Here is a 12,614-nt window from a genome sequence, read left to right on the forward strand (position 1 = left end):
CCACGACAAATTGCATTACCGCAAGGCAGACGCCTCTCATTTTAGCAATTAATCGTTCAGTGATTCACTTAATCACCCTGTGCAATGCTGGTTGTGCATGCCCACACCCCGTCCAGAGTTGTATGATGCATAAGAAAACAGTTTATTTGAATCATGTGCCACAAGATCAAACTGCAATTTTGCACACCGTTGGTCAACAACCCACATCAGAAGTATTGCGTTATATGGAGTTGCAATGTACTAAAATAAGGCACATTCCTGTGTAATAATAGATCTCTTACAACACTAAAAAAACTCTGCTTCACCAGTCAGGCTGTAACTTGTTTGTTTGTCACAGCTGAAGACAGAATATTGGTTGGTGTGGCCGTGCGGAGCAATAAAAACTCAAAATTCTCATGGAGATTTCCAGTAAATAGAACGTGTTTTCATTCTGCGGTCCTGGGTGTTTGATCAAATAGTACTGGGGATAACTTATAGAATATGTCAGGGCGCGTTAATGCTACTTTTGTTCAATACTGGCACACCATCACAGGTGATCAAAAGCACCAGCTGTGAATATTTTTCACCTACCGGAATTACTATGAGAGGTGAAATGAGATGAATGGCAAGTAGCTGCCCTATATAATGCTACCTCCCTAACCACTGGTAGAATGCAGCCATGGTAAAACTCTCTTGTGAATTAGTTGTTAGATTATAACTATGTGGAGATAGTTCATTTTTCATTTTTGTCAGGACTATCTTCTGATTGCTAAATATGCTGTATATGAGCCCTTCTGATCCAAGGGCAAGATTAATGAGAACGTCAACATTATCAACATTTGGATTGGTCAAGCAGTTTTCCTGCATGCTTCAGTGTTGCGGAGAGCTGGGTCTCACTTTTGTACTCAGCCATACATGACCCAAGGACCCAAGCTCCATATTGTAAAACACGGCCATAGCCATCTGAAGCTGTTTTTTGCAGTGGCGTGTCAGATATCACCCTATTTCTAACAGCAATCCAATTGCTACTCCGTATATTACTATGATGGTAACCCTGCCATTTGCTATGGTGATCCCTAATGAGACAGGAACTCTGGAATCTTTCCAATGCTTAGCCCTTGTTGGCTGCTCTCCCATTTGGTCATGCTAAATGACTAGGTAAATAGACCTTTCATGAAATCCAACACCCGCCCTACTACCCTCCTCCACCCCCCATTTCCCCTCCTCCGAGCTGAGGAGAGCTAATCAGTTGTTTTGACATAACTAAAATCCGGATTTGATGTGAAACATGGCCAAGAAAAGTTCAAATCCAAGGGCAAGATTAATGAGAACTTCAAAGAAATTTACTACCAAATGTTACTAATTTAGTACAACCCACATTGGTAACCAATGACCTAATTGGGAAAGATATTCTTCCAGGGCCAATGTGCTTTTACTCTTTAGTATTCATAATATGGCAACATGGAGAATGTTATGCCACTAAGTAGAAGTGGAAAAAAGGGGTTTCCAGTGTACCCTGTTAGACTATTCCTTGGTTAATTGCATAAAGAGGAGGTGCTGTTAATGTACAATAAATAACAGATTTCAAATCAGAATTTCCTTCTTCCCTCAAATATGTATAAAATTACAAATCCTTTAGAGCATTGAATGAACAGTGATTAACACTGCTGTTCTGTTGCCAAAAGCACCCAGCGTGCTAGAGAAATGTACTTAGCATAAAATGTACGCTCTTTTAGTACGAGGGTTTTCCTAACCTTATAATTAAGTCAAGCTACCTAAATCATAGTGCCAATTAGGGCTGCCAACTCCAGGTTGGGAAATTCTGGAGATTTTGGGGAGGATGGTGGGTTTAGGGGGGGGAGAGGCTTCTACAGGGTATAATGCTGCAGAGTCCATTCTCCAAAGCAGCCATTTTCTTCAGGGTATTGTTCTCTGTAGTCTGGAGATCTATTGTAATTTTGAAAAATCTCCAGGCCCCACCTTGAGGTTGGCAACCATTGTGCCAATCACCCTCCCTCACATGTTCTGGAAGCAAAAGGATACCGAGCCTTCTTTTGATTACTGATCGCCTCTCCGCTCCCCTGGATAGAAGGTTCATCTTGAAGACTGGTGACTCCAAACCCAGGAAATAGGAACTATTTTTAATAAATAGGTACTTCCCGTTTCAATACTTGTCTTTCTGTTACATCAGATTCTGGAAAGCCTGCAAGAGTGATAAGGACCAGAGACTTAGTTGACCCAAAGTGCTCAATTCGTAGATGATTACAGAATTGCTGCTGACCAAATGCAGATGACTGTATCAGTCTCCAGGTGACGGTTGGTGATCTCCCAGAATTACAACTGATCTCCAAATTACAGAGATCAGTTCCCCCTGGAGAAAATGGCTGCTTTGGAGGATGGACTCTATGGCACACCCCAGCTGAGGTCTCTCCCCTCCCCAAACCCCACTCTCCCCAGTCTCCCCCACATAAATCTCTTGAATTTCCCCACCTAGAGTTGACAACCCTAGTATTTGCTTTTCGTGGCTTGCATTTCTAAGCATCTAGAAAGTTGAATACACACTATGGAGGATCACACAAATATATACTATAGCCCATAAATTCAGCTGCTACAAGCCAAAAGCTTTGTTGTGAAGAATCAGTGCCTAATTTGACTGCTCAGTTGAAGACACCATCAACTAGCCCATCGACTTTGTAAGAATCTACAAGCAAAACACCCTGTTATGTTTCAGAACATTGCACAATATAGGATTATGCTCCCTCAGTATGAACACTGTATCATTTCAGCCCAATGGTAAAGGTGTTTTGCAAAGCTACCTTCAGAAACTAAATAAATCTTGTGTATTTTATGAGACGCTGAGTCCTTAATATCCTATTACTCAGTACTGTGTCTCATGGGCACAGGACCAGTCTCCTGTGCTAAGGTCTTCTAGGCTGAAAACTTACGTAAGCAAAATGTTTGCTTATGTCTGGAGGGAGAAGTGAGGCATTTGGCTCTATCTGCCGAGCCGACAAGCGCAAGCAAAATCTTTGTCCTGGTGTTTTGCAGGCACTGCTCAAGAAAGAACAGAATAGCATAGCGTTGCCATTCAAAGCGGTTCTCTGTGCAGGATACAAGAGTTTCCAATCTTCTGCATAAAATGCCAAACTCCAAGAAGTTCAATACTGAGTTGAAAGAAAAATGTGATTCATTGTTTACTCTTATCTAGGAATCCTTTTTCTGTAGGTAAAAAAGTAAACAAGAGTAAGACAGGATCAGTTGACCCCAAAACTGCTTGAAATTTCTTGATCTGTTCTATGGAACATACTCTTTGGTTTGACTGACACCTCTCGTTAAAAACAACTGACAAGTTCCACAAGATTTAAAAAGAATGATCAACTGCCGTAGAATGCTATACCAATGCCTCAATAGTGTATGCCTCTTGGTCCTGGCCCACCAGGCAACTCTGAATGCAAAGTAATGTCCTCTATTGCCCACTCCACCTCAAATATCCAAGTATTTCTCACAATGTAGTTACTTACTTGCATCCAAAAGTCCACTAATCACTTTTTCATGTACTCAGGCTCTCTCTTCAGCTTCATTTGTGCTTTTATTGGGCTATCAGTTCTCATGCTGCTCCCCCCTTCATGCAAGGAGACCCGATTTGCTCAATTTTATTCCTTTACATGAGGAAAGCCAGTGTCTTGTAGTGGTTAGAGTGTCAGACTAGGATATGGGAATCCCAAGTTCAAATCTCCTCTCTGCCATGCAAGGTTGCTAGGTGACCATGGGTCAGTCACCTACTTCACAGGGCTGTTGTGAAGATAAAACAGAGGAGAGGACAATGATGTAAGATGGTTTGGGTCCCTGTTGGGAAGAAAGGCAGGAGATAAATGAAGTAAAAAAATAAATAATAAAAAGCATTGAATGTATATTCCATCTTTTAGCAAATCTGAAATTCAGCTTACATTAATAAAATCATCAAGTATTAAATAACGGTGTAGATAATATTTAAAAATACAATAAGTACAAAAAGCAGCAGAAACACTTTAACAGAGCAGGAGAACGAAAGAAAATCTTATTAAAAAATCCCAGGAGAATAGAAAAAGTTTTGACTTGGAGTCTACAGAATAAAGCGCTGATGCTAGAGTCACTTGGGGTGGAGTATTCCACAAGTGGGGCACCACTATTGAAAAGGCCTTGTCCCCATTTGCCACCCACATAACCATGGTCCAGAAAAGGGGCCCACAGGACAAAACTGAGATGTGGGCAGCTTAAATGATTCTTCAATTATCTCCACTCAAAGGGGATAAGGCATGATTCGACATGCAAGCCACCGTGTAAAGTGGCTGCCTCTCACAAATATCCCGAGTGCTGTAGAAACAAGGTTTCCTGCTAAACAACTAAGTCCATATACCTAAGGAGACCTTGTAGTTGTGTTTCTTAAACAGCATCTCCTTATGCCCCATGTCAACCTGCTTCTGAAACTGAGAGTTTAAAATGCCATTTTGGATGGCTGCTACTTTAAGTTAAAAATTTCTAAAATCTAGTTAAAAATTTCTCAAACCTTTGAGCGTCTCTCTTTGAATCATGGCCTGTGCATCTTTGATTCCACCATTTTAAAGACAGATTCCTATTTTAATCCACACAAAGAAGCTTTAAAGATGTGATCACAAAAGGAAGACGTGAAAGTATTGTCTGAGGGCCAAGCTACAAGTGACGAATGACACTTGAACAGCAAGTGGATTGAGTGGAGCGCAAGTGAACAGGGAGAAATACACTTGCCATTCAAGTGTCATTCGTCACTTATAGCTTTGCCCTGAGAGAGTCAGTGTGGTGTAGTGGTTAGAATGTCAGACTAGGGTAGCCAGGTTCCTTAGAGCCCAAACTTGGGGATGGGGGCATGGGGGAATGTTGGGGGGAACTAACCTCATTTGTGTGCGCTCCGGAGCTCTTTCTTGTCGCATGCGCCAGAGCTCCTGGGCCCATTCCCCATGCTCCCCCCTGCTGGCCAGATGAGTAGGGGCTGGGGACAGGGGCTGGGGACAGAGGCTGGGAGTGAGGCATCCCCTGCTCTCACTGTGGGGGACTGATAACCCTATGTCAGACTAGAATCTGGGGGACCTAGGTTCAAATCCCCACTTTGCCATGGAAGCTTCTTGGTGACCTTGAGCCAGTCATATGCTCTCAGCCTAGCCTACCTCACAGTGTTGTGTGAGAATAAAATAGAGGAGAGGAGAATATTGTAATCTGCTTTGGGTCCTCATTGGGTAGAAAGATGGGATAAAAATGAATAAAAAATAAAATAAAATAAAATATCTCCCCCATTTTCCTAGTTCCTCATTTTAACTGATTGCCTCCCAACAACCGTGTGGATGTATTAACTTCATTCGCCCTCCTATAATTCTTAAGGAAAAGAAACAGAGAACATCTACTTTTATAATATGGAGCTTTCCATATGCTATTATTCACTATATCCAGATGCCACAAGGTTCCTTCTCCAGCTGTATGAAATGTGTCACGTATATTTGACCTGGTATGTTAAATTTTCAGCTCCATTTTCCCAGGGCATTATAATTTCAGAATGGATCAACATATACACTCACCTTGTACTATCATGCGGGAAGGAATTACTGCAAACCTAACCCTCAGCTTCAAGTAGACGGACAGTTATTATGAAAGCAAGAAAATTTATTTTTCCCTGTGTAGATGTAACCAGGAAGGGAATTAAAAATTATTGCCAGTTGTCATGGTAACAGAGCCCCAAGATTTGGCCTAGCAGAAGGGTGGGCTTGCACAGGCTTTCCAATAGGCCATTTCCTTACATTGAAACTGGAGAACAACTTGCTGTTCATAGCAGGGATAAAAATTTTATGAAGCTAAATCTAGGCTGTGTTTTAGTGTCAGTCAGCATTAACCCACAGCATGAACACATAAATAATTAAGTTCTGAAATACCCCAGTGCTCTAGATTAGAGACTGGGAGGGCTAGAGTTATACTGGACTGAGAGTTTGCCAGAGCAGCTTGTGTGCATTTGGTAGAAAGGTTTCCTAATCTTGGGGCATCCTCATGTATGATGCAATAGATTGGTCTTTTTTTAAAAAAAACCCTAATCATATGACATCTCTCCTTGTGTCTTGTTCTGTATTATGGACAGTCCAAAAGAACTAAAGCATACTTTAGAATCTCCACAATACGTGAATGTTTGGTTATCTCACTTTAAAGGGGAAACAGAATGCTCCTTTATGGATGCAAGAGCAAAGTATAAATATACTTCTTGTTCCCAATTATCTTATAAGAAGGGATTGACCCCCAAATCTTAGCAGTGTAGATCTTCCCCATCAGGATGGTCTTTGGATTGAAACCAGATCTATGGGTAATCCAAATGGCTTCCCTCAGTGTTCTGATTCCATGCTCTACAAGGGATGGGTACGTATTGGCCTGGTAACTACATGGAGATCTTCAGTCATTGTTCCTGTGGGAATGGGGAGCAGGTGTTACCACAAAATGGTTGCTGTGAGGTGAGGGCCAAATACAAAATGGCTGCCATGGGGTATGGGGGCCTGAGAAGGAATGGATTTGCAAACTGTTCTATGTTCCTTCTGGTTGGTCCCTGGAAGGTTAGAGAAACTCTGTGGCTGTTCCAAGTCTCTGCTCGGTGAAACTAACCCTTCCCCTAGTTCCCTAGGGGTGCCAAAAACAACTCGAGTAAGTGCCCTTCCACATTACCACACTTCAGATAGCAAAACCAGATAGGAGCAGTGCGTTTCCAGAGACCAGGCTTAGATAGGGTTGCCAGCTTGAGACTGGGAAATTCCTGGAGACTTGGGGGTGGAGTCTGGGGAAGGCAGGATTTGAGGGGAAGAGGGACCTCAACAGGATATGACGCAGCAGAGTCCATCCACAAAAGCAGCCATTTCCTTCAGGGGGGCTGAGCTCTGTGGCCTAGAGATCAGTTGAAATTCTGAAAGATCTCTAAGCCCCACCTGGAGGATGGCAACATTCTTACCTTTCTTACATTCAAAATGTAAGAAAGTTTAATTAATGATTAAAAAGAATGCACATGTTCTGTTCAAACATTTGGGCTGAGTAAAGAAACAAAGGAAAAGGTGAAAACATGCAGTTACCTTTCCCTATACTCAGAACATATCCTAAACACAGTTAATCAGGGCTTTTTTCAGGGGGAACACGGTGGAACGGAGTTCCAGCACTTCTTGAAAATACTCAGCAATAGTGCTTGAAAATAATATTATTTCAAAGAATCCTGTGTGTTTCTTACTCATTTCCCTCTTGAGAGTTCCGCCACCTCTTTTCCCAGAAAAAAACCCTGCTGTTAATTGAGACAGGATAGCTTTACCTGACTTTGTAATAGTTTAAGATTTAGAATTATCTTAGGTCTCATGGTTGCAACTTTTCCCCATTGTCACTTGCTGCATGGACAAGATGGCATTCCTAGTCCATCATGGCTTGTGCCCATTTAAAGAGCTGAAAGAGCTTCTTACTTGTGTACTGAGTTTAAATAACCTCTGTTATATCGTGGCAAGTTGTGAATTTGGTGATGTTCCCTTATTGAACTGTTCCCCCTTATTGAACTGTTTAGTATTTCCCCCCTGATCCCTTAAGGCCGAAAAGCCCCTGTAGTAGTTTGGTTTCATTTTCCCTTCATGTTGTGGGCTGTTTGTTGTCTACTAGCAGAGGCCAGGGAAGGCTCTGCTTTTGTTCAAATAAAACTTCCAAACCTTTAAACATGGTGTGCTGATGGAATTATCACAACCCCTGTGTCTGATATTTCTGACCGTTTCTGTCCCAAAGGAGGAGTTTATATTCTAGTAATTTGGCTGTTTCCCTCTCTGCCCCCTTCGCATGTGACATACTAGCAGGATATCAGGTGGTAAACCATTGTCCTGGCTTCTCTAGAGTCACAACATAATAAGAGCGGTGTGCTCTGTTCTTGAAGCTTCACGGCTTCTTTCTTCAACCCCTTCTTTTCTGCCAACTACACATTTACAGCTGGGTTCCTGTTCATGGACAGACTGCAGTTTCAGTGATTGAAATACTGGGGTGAATTCTTAGGTGTAGGGCATTCATCCACAGAGCCAATCATAAAAAAGTTGGCCAGTTGCATGTTTGGCATCTTCCAACAGTGGAGACAGCTGTTTCTGAATGGGCATTCTCTGCAGACACAAAGGTCTGGGTTCTTCTGCAGTGCCTCCTACTCCTTCTCCTATTTGCATTGGGGGAATGATGCTTTAAGGAAGAAGAAAATGGATGGCAGGAAAACCTTCCCTTGGCCACTCAAACAGGCAGTTAGCCACCTGCTCCTTAAAAAAAATCTGTAGACAAAAATGGTGTGGCCCATTACCATTCTTTTGAGGTGCTCAGGGGCACTGAACATGATCACCTATTTTATCCCCATGATGACCCACTGAATTAGGGGTAGGTGGGTGGGGGAGAGAGGGGGGGACAGGCTTCACAGCCAGTTATCCCTGGTTCAAATGGAAGACTCTGTTGACCACATCACAGTGGTTCACATATAAGCAGCAAATGAACCCAGTTCACAAGAGAGTTTTCATAAAGAGGGAGGGCATTGGGTAGCAGAGTCATTGTTTGCATATATTTTCTTCCTTTGTACCATGAATGGGTAACAACAGCCTCTTGTGAAAACTTAGCTAGCAATAGTTAGTATGTGAATCACCTTAGACTTTGTGAACTGTGAACGGAAAACCAGAGCCCATGACAACGTAATAGGTAACACCCTGGTGCCAAATGTGTCCAACATTACTGCTGGCTTTGTTTATCGTAGCCTGCATATCACAACTGTGCTGAGAGGTGTTAAGCCTCCTCCACCTTCCCTACATGCTGCTCAAGCAATTAGGAAATTAGCTGATGCTGTTCAGCACCAAGGGATTCCTGAACCCACCTGGCTGCAGAAGTTAATGACTGGGTGGCTTGGACATGGCCCTTCATTTGGAGAATCCTCAGAGTGCTAGCCAGTTAGCCCTATACTCTCTTACTACCAATTCTTGCCATCTCTAATTTTGGCCTAACCGGTCACAGACCTGGCCTAATTACAATTAATCCCACACCTTATGAACAATGCGGAGCAGAGGAATTAAGATCCCCTTCCAAATAATTTAAAAGGAGCTCAAAACATTTCTGCTTGGCCCTCAAAGGTGACCAAGTATTCCAGCATCAAGCAATTGGGAGGGTGCATGGAGTAGTTCATAGCTGTTGCCAGAAGGGAAGAAGGGGAGGCAGCTTTTATGGCCTCTTCCTTTTAGTTGGATCAAAGAGGGCAAATGGTCTAGTCCCTGACCCAGGACTGGTTTCCTTGTTTGAGGCAGCCAGTAGCAGCCAGTAGCATTTGTGTTCCATTCAAAAATGCTGTGTCCTTACTCTCAGGAGCTGAAAGTGAAATTGTCTGACCTTTATTTTATTTATTTATTTATTTTGTAAATTGGCTTGAGGATTTGAAAGGAGCTCCAACATACCAAATCAATAAATATCCTAAAAGAAGCATGAATTCTTCCTTTGTATGAGACCTCCAAAGCATGGAAAGAATACATGACACTCTTCATGCCCTCTCTCGACCCTTACACATCATGTGAAAAGTTGGCTCTTCGGGAGAGAAATCTTAGAACCTGCACAAAAATGTAGTTTCCAAAGCTATTTTGGGAAGCTTTGGTGTTTGATTTTGTGTTTGTGTGTGTGTGTGTGTGCAAACGGGTACTGCTTTTACCACTGATTTCCCCTTAGGAAACATGCAGGCTAAAGCTTGAGGCAGTAGAAAGGTATAAGAAAAACTTTTTTGTGATTTAAAATCTGTGAAATGACTGTGAAAACAGCAGTTCTGGGAAAGAAAAGTAATAGGTTAGATGCCACAGTAAAAGGTAATACAATGATGGTTCATTAGGGAAACCTTTGTTATTTTTTTCCCCTCAGCAGTTCCTTCTCAGGACTTTGAAAGACCATTCCATTGTCTGCAGGTCCAGCAATGACTGAGGTTAATGGACGAAATCATTCGCAAATCACATATTTGTGTTGGAGAACTGAGGAAGAATTCTGAAGTGTTGGGATGTCTTGTTACAGTTTACCTTTGAGTCTTGGCTTTAATGGATGATTAATTAGCAGAGGGTTTTTTGCCCCATTCATGAAACTGCACAAATTCATTAATGGAATTGTACTTATTGTAAGGTACAGCATACCACAGCCATAGTAAAAATGCCCAGTAGAAGGTACTAACAACACAGTCCTAACAACACTTTGCTGGGAGTAAGCCCCCTTGCACAGACCTGCAAGGAGTTCTCTGTAGGCCTGCTTTCTAAGGACACCATTGTTTTGAAAACTTATATATATATATATATAGTTCAAATGCAAACTGATAAAGGTAGCCTCAGATCAAGCCCAGCTGTATAAAATTTAAAATATCTTCACACTGCTGTATCCCTGAATTTTCTAGTATTGACAAAGAGTTAAAGTGCAAGGACCAAAAATAAAACATGACCATGGCCGTTTCCAGATGGCTTACCTGAAGCTGCTCCATGCCGCAATGTTGTGGATCGTGCCGGGGAAAATGCGAAATATCGTGTTTTCTCGCGCGAGTTTTGCGCGATGTCGTGCAAAACTCGCACGAGAAAACGAGATATATCGCATTTTCCCCGGCACGATCCACAACATTGCAGCATGGAACGGCTTCAAGTAAGCCATCTGGAAACGGCCCATCTCATCTCGTGATAAAGCTTGGACAATGTTAGCCACTAAGCCTATGCAGCAGGCCCTGTATCTATGTAGCTTGATGTTGTGTGTTAACCAGGGCTCATTTTGAGGGGGAACACACTGGAACGGCATTCCGGCAGTTCCCCCAAGTCAGGTGGCCCCGCCCAAATGACTTTAGTGCTGTTTAGGCCTTGATTGGGGCCAAAACAGCCTGAATCCGGGCCAAAACAACCTGGATCAGGTCGGCGCCAGGTGGTTCCCCCGCCTGGAACCGACCCAATCCCGGCCATTTTGTCCCAATCTGGGCTGAAACGGGCCCCAAATGGCCATTTTCTGCCATTTTGAGCCCATTTTGACCTGGATCAGGGATGAACTGGCCCAGATTGGGGCTGAAACAGCCTGGATCAGGTCAGTACCGGGTGGGGGAACCCTCCCCCACCTGGCACCAACCAGGTCCTGGCCATTTCAGCCCTGATCCGGGCCAAAATGGGCCAAAAATGACTATTTTCTGCCATTTTGGCCCCATTCCTGCTGGGATCAGGGCCAGAACAGCCGGGATCGGGTCGGTGCCGGGTGGGGGAATCCTTCCCTGCCCAGCACTGACCTGGTCCTGGCTGTTTTGGCCCTGATCTAGGCCCAAACGGGGCCCAAATGGCCATTTTTGGCCATTTGGGCCTGTTTCGGCCGGGATCAGGACAAAAACCGCCAGAATTGGGTTGGTGCCTGGCAAGGGACCCCTCCCCTGCCCAGCACCGACCTGATCTGGGCTGTTTTGGGCCCAATCCAGGCTAAAATGTGCCCAAAGTGGCCATTTTGAGCCATTTTGGGCCTTTCAGCCTGGATTGGGGCCAAAAGGGCTCTGTTCAGGCCACTGCCAGGTGAGGTAACACTCCCCCATCTGGCAGCAGCGAAATCTCGTCCATTTCAGCCTGATCAAGGGGTGTGACATATGTTAATGAGTTATGCTAATGAGTTTAGCTTTAGACATAGCAGGGAATCACAAGAAAACAAGACAGAACAGCTGGAGACATCCAAGCAATAGATTGACTCAATTAACCGCCATTGTGGTTCCATCCTATGCTATTCCAGTAATGTAAGAATGAGGGAGGGGCTATGTGAATGCTTCCCATGCCAGCATGTGTTGCCACATGGAGTGGGGCTGCAATAGAAAGTAGAGGTAGATTGGCCCTTTAACTTACCCCTGGGGGACACAACCAAGCCAAGCTCAGTCCCAGCAATATTGGCAGTACCACAGGAGCTATTCTGTCCAGTTTGTTCTTGGGCCATTTTAGTGTCCCAGTCTTTCCAGAATGAAATAGCTATCTTATCAGCTACTCCAATGTGATAACATTTTTTCTAATATAACTTGAGCAGTATGGAAGGGAGCCAGAGGAACCTATAATATCAGTTTATTGCATGTGACATACTCTGTGGTCTGTAAGCACTTCTAATTTGGTTGAAGCATAGAGTTGCCAGGCTAAGCCTGGCAACCCTATGCTAAGCCTGGCTAAGCCTGGCAACCCTATGCTAAGCCTGGCAACTTGCAAGAGGGTTGGAAGTGGTGACATAGTGGGAGGGAGTGTCACGCGTGTGGTGACATCACTTCTGTAGAAAACCGAGATGTGATGACAAGTTCCTCTAGGAATCGCTTGAAACTCTGGAAAAACCAGTTTCTGGCAATTCTTAGGTAACAACAACAAAAACAACTGCACTTTTATACCGCTCTTCTAGACTGTTCAGAGTTTATTGTGTATAGCCATAGGCCATCACAAACTTACAACAACCCCATTAGCTAAGATAAAAGTCAGGTAAATTACAACAATATCTAATACAGATTTACCAGAACATGGGGAAAATTCCATTATAACAGACATCGATTCGAACCATCAATCAATAAGTTAACTCCAAGTTCAGGTAACACCCTCTTTCTTTGTTGCATT

Source organism: Eublepharis macularius, chromosome 4, assembly GCF_028583425.1.
Source record: "Eublepharis macularius isolate TG4126 chromosome 4, MPM_Emac_v1.0, whole genome shotgun sequence".
In the NCBI taxonomy this organism is placed as follows: domain Eukaryota; kingdom Metazoa; phylum Chordata; class Lepidosauria; order Squamata; family Eublepharidae; genus Eublepharis; species Eublepharis macularius.